The sequence below is a fragment of the Plectropomus leopardus genome, chromosome 4 (genome assembly GCF_008729295.1).
Source record: "Plectropomus leopardus isolate mb chromosome 4, YSFRI_Pleo_2.0, whole genome shotgun sequence".
Lineage (NCBI taxonomy): Eukaryota > Metazoa > Chordata > Actinopteri > Perciformes > Serranidae > Plectropomus > Plectropomus leopardus.
In genome coordinates, this window is record NC_056466.1 from 37,863,326 (window position 1) to 37,872,704 (window position 9,379).

Consider the following 9,379-nt stretch of genomic DNA (forward strand, 5'->3'; position numbering starts at 1 on the left):
CACCAAACAGGAAGCTAATGTAACTTTACTTTGTATTAAAAAATGTTATGGGTGTGATCAGGTGGCAGCCTTGAACACATCAACATATAAGTTAACCATGATACTCAATGTGCCACCTACTGGCAACAGGAAGTATACCTTGTAACACAGTTATCCTTTAATTTACATGAAATTTACATGGTTTGTTCTATAAATGATGTTCACCAAGATGACGTGGAAATTATGTCCCCTCCACTGCCACCTAGTGGCCACTGGAAATACTACGCCATGTGACATTTCTCACTCCAGGGAGAAAACTCTATGTGTATTATCTAACCTTCACAGAGATAAGCGACTGTGTCACATGGATTTCTGTAAGGAACCCCTACATGCGTGGGGTGCGAGGGCCCATTCATTGCTGTTTGCAGCTTTGATTATTATTATTATTCCTTGAATTTGCATTTAGAGAGCTTTAAAGCCCTCTAAAAGCAAATCCATTTCAAGGAACAATAATAATAATAATAATTTCAAGGATTTCAATAGGGTCCTCGCACCCGTTCGGTGCTCGGGCCCTAAACAAAGTGGCAAGCAGCGATGAACGGGCCCTCGCACCTCCACACAAGTCGAGGTTACTGGCATGACTCCAGCTGTCTCGATCTTTAATTTTAGTGAAAGTCGGAAAATGCACACAGATAGTATCGACCATTGAGTGAGATATTTCACACAGTGTAGTACTTCCTATGACCACTAGGTGGTGCTGGAGACAACAGAAAATGTACGTCTTCCTGGTCTATGATTTATAGACCAAACCATGTAAATGTCATGCAAATCAAAGGATAATTGTGTTACAAGGTATACTTCCTGTTGCCAGTAGGTGGTGCATTGAGTATCAAATGTTGATGTGTTCAGGGCCACAGCCTGATCACAGCCGTCAAATTTAGGGCCAGGCGGTTATTGCAGACTAAAGTTACAGCAGCTTCTTGTTTGGTGGCAAATACTGCATTGCTACGGCAACGGCATTCATCCATCCATCCATCCATTTTCTTCCGCTTATCCGGGGTCGGGTCGTGGGGGCAGCAGCCTAAGCAGGGAAACCCAGACTTCCCTCTCCCCGGCCACTTCATCCAGCTCTTCCCGGGGGACCCCGAGGCGTTCCCAGGCCAGCTGAGAGACGTAGTCTCTCCAGCGTGTCCTGGGTCTTCCCCGGGGCCTCCTACCGGTGGGACGTGCCCTGAACACCTCACCAGGGAGGCGTCCTGGAGGCATCCTAATTAGATGCCCGAGCCACCTCATCTGGCTCTTCTCAATGCGGAGGAGCAGCGGCTCTACTCCGAGCTCCTCCCGGATGACCGAGCTTCTCACCCTATCTCTAAGGGAGAGCCCAGCCACCCTACGGAGGAAACTCATTTCGGCCGCTTGTACCCGCGATCTAGTTCTGTCGGTCACTACCCAAAGCTCGTGACCATAGGTGAGGGTAGGAACGAAGATCGACTGGAAAATCGAGAGCTTTGCCTTTCGGCTCAGCTCCCTCTTCACCAAGACAGACCGGTGCAGAGTCCGCATTACTGCAGACGCCGCACCGATCCGCCTGTCGATCTCCCGTTCCATCCTTCCCTCACTCGTGAACAAGACCCCGAGGTACTTAAACTCCTCCACTTGGGGCAGGACTTCATCCCCGATCCGGAGGGGGCACGCCACCCTTTTCCGGCTGAGAACCATGGTCTCGGATTTGGAGGTGCTGATTTTCATTCCAGCCGCTTCACACTCGGCTGCGAACCGATCCAGTGAGAGCTGAAGGTCGCGGCCCGATGAAGCCAACAGGACCACATCATCTGCAAAGAGCAGAGACCTAATCCTGAGGTCACCAAACCGGACCCCCTCAACACCCTGGCTGCGCCTAGAAATTCTGTCCATAAAAGTTATGAACAGAATCGGTGACAAAGGGCAGCCCTGGCGGAGTCCAACCCTCACCGGAAACGAGTTCGACTTACTGCCGGCAATGCGGACCAAGCTCCGGCACCGGTCATACAGGGAACGGACAGCCCGTATCAGGGAGTCCGAAACCCCATATTCCCGGAGAACCCCCCACAGGACTCCCCGAGGGACGCGGTCGAATGCCTTCTCCAAGTCCACAAAGCACATGTGGACTGGTTGGGCAAACTCCCAAGCACCCTCAAGGATCCTGCCAAGGGTCCAGAGCTGGTCCACAGTTCCACGACCGGGGCGAAAACCGCATTGCTCCTCCTGAATCCGGGGTTCGACTATCCGGCGGACCCTCCTCTCTAGTACCCCCGAATAGACCTTACCAGGGAGGCTGAGGAGTGTGATCCCCCTGTAGTTGGAACACACCCTCCGGTCCCCCTTCTTGAAAAGAGGGACCACCATCCCAGTCTGCCAGTCCAAGGGCACTGCCCCCGATGTCCACGCAATGTTGCAGAGTCGTGTCAGCCACGACAGCCCCACAACATCCAGGGCCTTGAGGAACTCTGGGCGGACCTTGTCCACCCCCGGGGCCCTGCCACCGAGGAGCTTTTTGACCACCTCGGTAACCTCAGCCCCAGAGATAGAGGAGCCCACCCCCGGGTCCCCAGGCCCTGCTTCCCCAACGGAAGGCGTGTCGGTGGGATTGAGGAGGTCTTCGAAGTATTCCTTCCACCGATCCACAACGTCCCGAGTCGAGGTCAGCAGTGCCCCGTCGCCACCATACACAGTGTTGACGGAGCACTGCTTCCCCCTCCTGAGACGCCGGATGGTGGTCCAGAACCTCTTCGAAGCCGTCCGGAAGTCGTTTTCCATGGCCTCGCCGAACTCCTCCCATGCCCGGGTTTTCGCCTCGGCGACCGCCGCCGCCGCACTCCGCTTGGCCTGTCGGTACCTGTCTGCTGCCTCCGGAGTCCCACAGGCCAAGAAGGCCCGATAGGACTCCTTCTTCAGCTTGACGGCACCCCTTACCGCCGGTGTCCACCAGCGGGTTCGGGTGTTGCCGCCCCGACAGGCACCAACCACCTTACGGCCACAGCACCGGTCGGCCGCCTCAGCAATGGAGGCACGGAACACGGCCCACTCGGACTCAATGTCCCCAGCCTCCCCCGGGACATGGTCGAAGCTCTTCCGGAGGTGGGAGTTGAAGCTCCTTCTGACGGGAGACTCTGCCAGACGTTCCCAGCAGACCCTCACTATGCGTTTGGGTCTGCCAGGTCTGACCGGCGTCCTCCCCCACCATCGGAGCCAACTCACCACCAGATGGTGATCGGTTGACAGCGCCGCCCCTCTCTTCACCCGAGTGTCCAAGACATACGGCCGCAAGTCCAACGATACGACTACAAAGTCGATCATTGAACTGCGGCCTAGGGTGTCCTGATGCCAAGTGCGCATATGGACACCCTTATGCTTGAACATGGTGTTCGTTATGGACAATCTGTGGCAAGCACAGAAGTCCAATAACAAAACACCACTCAGGTTCAGATCGGGGGGGCCATTCCTCCCGATCACGCCCCTCCAGGTCTCACTGTCGTTGCCAACGTGAGCGTTGAAGTCCCCCAGCAGAACGAGGGAGTCCCCAGAAGGAGCACTCTCCAGCACCCCCTCTAAGGACTCCAAAAAGGGTGGATACTCTGAACTGCTGTTTGGACCATAGGCACAAACAACAGTCAGGATCCGTCCCCCAACCCGAAGGCGGAGGGAGGCTACCCTCTCATTCACCGGCGTAAACTCCAACGTGCAGGGACCGAGCCGGGGGGCAATAAGTATTGCCACCCCTGCCCGGCGCCTCTCACCAGTGGCAACTCCAGAGTGGAAGAGAGTCCATCCCCTCTCAAGAAGACTGGTTCCGGAGCCCAAGCCATGCGTCGAGGTGAGGCCGACTATATCTAGTCGGAACTTCTCGACCTCGCGCACCAGCTCAGGCTCCTTCCCCACCAGAGAGGTGACATTCCACGTCCCCAGAGCTAGCTTCTGCAGCCGAGGATCGGACCGCCAAGGTCCCCGCCTTCGGCTGCCGCCCAGCTCACATTGCACCCGTGGGCTCACCACCCATCTACGGGTGGTGAGCCCACGGGAAGGAGGTCCCATGTCACCTCTTCGGGCTGTGCCCGGCCGGGCCCCATGGGTAAAGGCCCGGCCACCAGGCGCTCGCCATTGAGCCCCACCCCCAGGCCTGGCTCCAGGGGGGGGCCCCGGTGACCCGCGTCCGGGCGAGGGGAACTCTGGACCATCGGTTGATGTCATCATAGGGGTCTTGTGAGCTACGCTTTGTCTGGTCCCTCCCCTAGGACCTGTTTGCCATGGGTGACCCTACCAGGGGCATGAAGCCCCCGACAACTGAGCTCCTAGGATCACTGGGACACGCAAACCCCTCCACCACGATAAGGTGGTAGCTCAGAGGCTCAGAGGTAACAACGGCATTCACTGAAAACATATGATCTTCACACAAGGAGGCATCATGAATGTCTTAAAGCAGCTTTTGTTACCAAGTTTGAGCTGAATGTGGTCAACCTGTAAGGGGATGCACAGAAAAAAAATCATGTAACTTCCTGTTTCCAGTAGGTGGGGATATGCTGATAAGTCAAATAAACAATGCAGATATGTCAAGCGTGAGAACTTAGGGGCAGATTGGACAATGTCTAGCTGAGTTACAACAACTTCCTGTTTCATGGCAAAACATCGACATTGAAAACCTAGCCACACCCACATGGTGTGACGAAATGTCAGAAATTGAATAACTTTTGATTTCTCATTATCTTTCATTTGAGTGTAAGTCAGAACAAGCAGGCAGAGAGTTTCAATCCTTCAGTTAGGTATTTCATATCGGGTAATACTTCCTGTGGCAACTAGGTGGCACTGGAGGAACAGTCATTCATTGCCCCCCCCTGCTGAGATGACAAAAGGCCGGACAAAAGTCATTATACATCCTTGTGTTGAGACTAACATCTGACAGAATCGCTTGGACCTAGGTTGCAAGTTAAAGTTTAACTTAATTTTCTAATCTTTCTCTTTGTAGGTAAGAGTTTGTCTATGTGCTTTGATGAAGAAGTAGGACCAACTCCCATTCTTTTATCATTTAATTTGAGTGATTTAGGTAAAAGCATGTTTTATTCCCTTTTTGTGATGGAGCCCTATTGCCATCTAAGTGACCTTAATTATCATTAATATCGTAACCAACTTTATAGTTACATCTTATTTTGCATTCATTGTATAATGTTAAAAAAGTAGTCCTTTATCTTAGTAATCACCAAGTTTGTTAGAATCCATGGTACAATGTTATGTTATGTGTGGTCATTTAACAGAATTGAGCAAAGGATCTTCAGAATCATGTGTTACATTATAAATTGCCTTTAGGTCTCCTAACATGTATTTGAAGTTACTGTGATGAGACTATAGTGGTGATGAGATACATGAATGTATACACCATGGGTTAGATTGCGTAATTCGTCATAAAGTACAGAGAAATAAATGTCTCCTAAATTACATTAGGTCTTTTAAAAACTAATGCCAGATGTGCGATCGCTCGGCGCAAAAGTTCGCTAACTCCGCCTTCCATCCACACCCCAAATTGAAAGATAAAAACTGAGTGAGCTCAGACCCTCTTCTCTCTTCTCAAGTCTTCTGCTCTTCACTTTTTGCTTCTCTTTGCCTCTTCAAGCCTCTTCAGGCTTCTCTTCAGTGCTTCCTTTTGCTCCCTTTTACTGCGGCGCGTCTCGTGCATCCGTGCTCGCAACTTTTTCTTTCCTTCAATTTTATAAGTGGAGCCGCAACAGCTCACCAGAACTTTACTTTTTGAAGCCATTTTCTTTTTAAATCTCTTTGACGCTTTTCTTTATACCAGGTTTTGGTCAGTAAAGACACTTTTGCAATTCATTTTAAGTAAACTCAAATTAATAATTTAAAGTGACTCCGTCAGACCAATGGGACTACTTTTGATTATTTCTGCGAGTTTTAATTGAGGACACTCCGCGATTCGCCATCAACTCTGCCACGGATCTAGAAGCAACACCTGCTGCACAAACTATCAGCATCAGTTGCCTGCCCTTAAGGACTTTGTTTAAAGACTTTTATTCGTCGCCGATGCGAACACCGAGGCCAGTTAAAGACCGCCGCCGTACACCGGCTCCACTTGCACGGCCGCTGCTGCCTTTCAGCGGGTCACCTCGTCTGGAAGACGCGCAGCAGCTCTCCCCTGGAGTGAAGCAAGGACCTGGACCTCCCCGGAGTCTAGTCTAATCAAGTCGGCAAAAGTAGGCAGAATAACATTTTCTAGTGATCAGAGTTGATGTTGTATAGCAAAGCTTTAAAGCCAGATTTCTAAATTCTAATTCACCGTTCAGTGCGCATCCACGCTTTAGACGGTCACGTATTTCCCCCACTATCATCCATAATTAATCATTTGCACCACCTGAACAAACATCACTTAGGTTCCCTTTCATTTGTTCACTGTCCTTTATATGTCATACTACTCCCTCTACTTATTCATCATTTTATTAGCCTAAATAAATTATTTTCATTTATTGCCAAGTCATTGTCTGTGGATATTATTTCATGAGAGAAACAAGATCAATGTATACAGGATAAACGGTACAGATTGTGAGATTGATTAAAGTGATGACATGTTTTGAAACTGTCATAGTTTAAAATTTAATTCTCTCCTAAATACTTTAACGAGTGCAAAATCCAAATTCAAACGTAGTTATTAATAACCGCTACAATTGACATGTTGATGTGTTCAGGGCTGCACCTTGATCACACCTGTAAAATTTGGGAGCAATCAGTTGATGCAAAGTGAAGTTACAACAACTTCTTCTGTTTGGTGGAGAAGACCATGTTGCCATTGCAACAATGTTCATGAAAAACCTTTGACATCATCAAGTTCTCAAAGCTTTTCTTAACAATTTTGAGCTTAATATGGTCAACCTGTAAGGAGGTGCACCTCAAATTCTAAAACATATAACTCCCTGTAGGTGGCGCTATGATGATAACTCAATTTAGCCATTCAGATGAGTTCACGCTGGGACTCTTATCAAGCATGAGAAGGTTTGGACAGATTGGACGATGTCTTGGTGACATATAACAACTTCCTGTATCATGGCAAAACGTTGGAAACCAAGTCACGCCCACATGGTGTGATGAAAACTTTTTTAAATCAGTTGTTATGTAACAGGTCTTAAGGTCTTAGATACCACATTTAAAGTCAATTGTGTGAAATCTATTCAAAACGGCCAACTTCCTGTTGGGTTTACAGTGTGGCTCCAAAAGACTTTTTCCTCTGTCTTAGGGTGTTGCATATGCCTGCCAATTTTTGTAGTTGCAGGTGAAACGACCTTTGGGGCTTTTCCGTAGAAAGCATCTAGGGGGCGCTCATGAGCCATTTTCAGAAGTCCAAGCCCGAGAGCTATAAAATATCGACAAGTTCATCATTTTTAACAAGGCTGCAAAGTTTCATGAGTTTTTGCGCATATTAAACATATTCACACAAAACTGCCTTTTTTATGTTATAAACGAAGACGTACCTCTGTATATGGATCTCTTTTCCTCCTCTATTTTTAATTTTCTAAATTGTGCACCTGAAGGTTTACCTTTTTTTTAAGAAAAAAAAAGTATAGTTGGATAACTTATAACTTACTCTTCATAAACTGCAGACCATTTTATTCACCGCGGGAGTTTTCCTCGTTTGCTCTGGTCGGAGTGTACATCTCACCTCAGGCCTGTGTAACTAACGTGTTACAACAACTGACGTGGAGAAACAACATCCAGACTCCTTCATCATCATTCAGGGGGATTTTAATAGCGCGAACCTCACCCACGAACTCCCAAAATACAGACAGCACATCAAGTGTCCCACCAGGGACACAAACATTCTGGACCACTGTTACACAATTATAAAGGACGCTTATCACGCTGTCCCCCGTGCAGCTTTAGGTCTCTCTGATCACTGTCTGCTTCATCTCATCCCCACATACAGGCAGAAATTAAAAACTTCCAAGCCTGTGGTGAGGACAGTGAAGAAATGGACAACAGAGTCAAAGCTGGAGTTACAGGCCTGCTTTGACTGCACTGATTGGGGGGTGTTTGAAGCTGCAACCATTGACCTGAACGAACTGACTGACACTGTGACATCATACATCAGTTTTTGTGAGGACATGTGTGTGCAGACCAAGTCCTTCTGCACATACAGTAACAATAAACCATGGTTCACTGCCAACCTCAGGCAGCTGCGTCAGATCAAAGAGGAGGCCTACAGAAGTGGGGACCAGGCCCTGTACAGCCAAGCCAGGAATCAGCTGACCAAGGAGATCAAAGTAGCTAAGAGGAGCTACAGTGAGAGGCTGAAAAATCGCCTCTCAGCCAGCGACTCTGCGTCAGCGTGGAAAAGCTTGCGGCACCTAACAAACTACATGAGCCCATCCCCCCACCCTGTAGAAACCCCCAGACTGGCCAACGACCTCAACAACTTCTAATGCAGGTTTGAACAGCAACCTTTCACACCTCTCACCCCCACAAAAGGACTACCTGCACCCCCCATCCCCCCTACCTCGAACATCCTGCCTGCACTAACAATCTGGGAGGGGGATGTGCGTCGCCTGTTCCAGAAACAGAAGATCAGGAAGGCTCCAGGACCTGACTCTGTGTCTCCCTCCTGCCTGAGAGTCTGTGCTGACCAGGGGGCGCCCATCTTCACTTCAGGAGAAACCCACCCACACTCTCCCCCCCCTCACCATCCTCAATAACACAGTGTCTACTGTGGACACTTTTAAGTTTCTGGGAACCACAATCTCCCGGAACCTGAAGTAGTCCTCCCACATTGACACAGTCTGAAAAAGGCCCAGCAAAGGTTGTACTTCCTGCGACAGCTCAGGAAGTTTAACCTGCCACAGGAACTGCTGATCATCTTCTACACTGCCATCATTCAGTCTGTCCTGTGCACAGCCATCACTGTCTGGTTTGGATCTGCCACCAGACAGGACAGGATTAGACTGCAACGAACAATCAGAACTGCAGAGAGAATCATTGGGGCCGACCTGCCCTCCATCCAGGACCTTTACCGGTCCAGGATCAGGAAACGGGCAGGCACCATCTCTGCAGACCCATCACACCCCGGTCACAAACTGTTCGAACTCCTCCCCTCTGGAAGGCGTTACAGAGCACTGTATGCCAAGACCACCAGACACAAGGACAGTTTCTACCCCCAGGCTGTCACTCTGATGAACTGTAAATAGTAAGAGTGTCAGGAGAGAAAGTCATACTGTATATTTTTGAATTCATACTGTACACTGTAAATTATTACCGTAAAAATACGGCCAAATTCTAACAGTAATGTACCGTTATTTCTAAATATGGTAAAATACTGTAAATTTATATACTTTTGGAGCCAAAACCAAGAACAGACATTAACAGTAGACTACTGTAA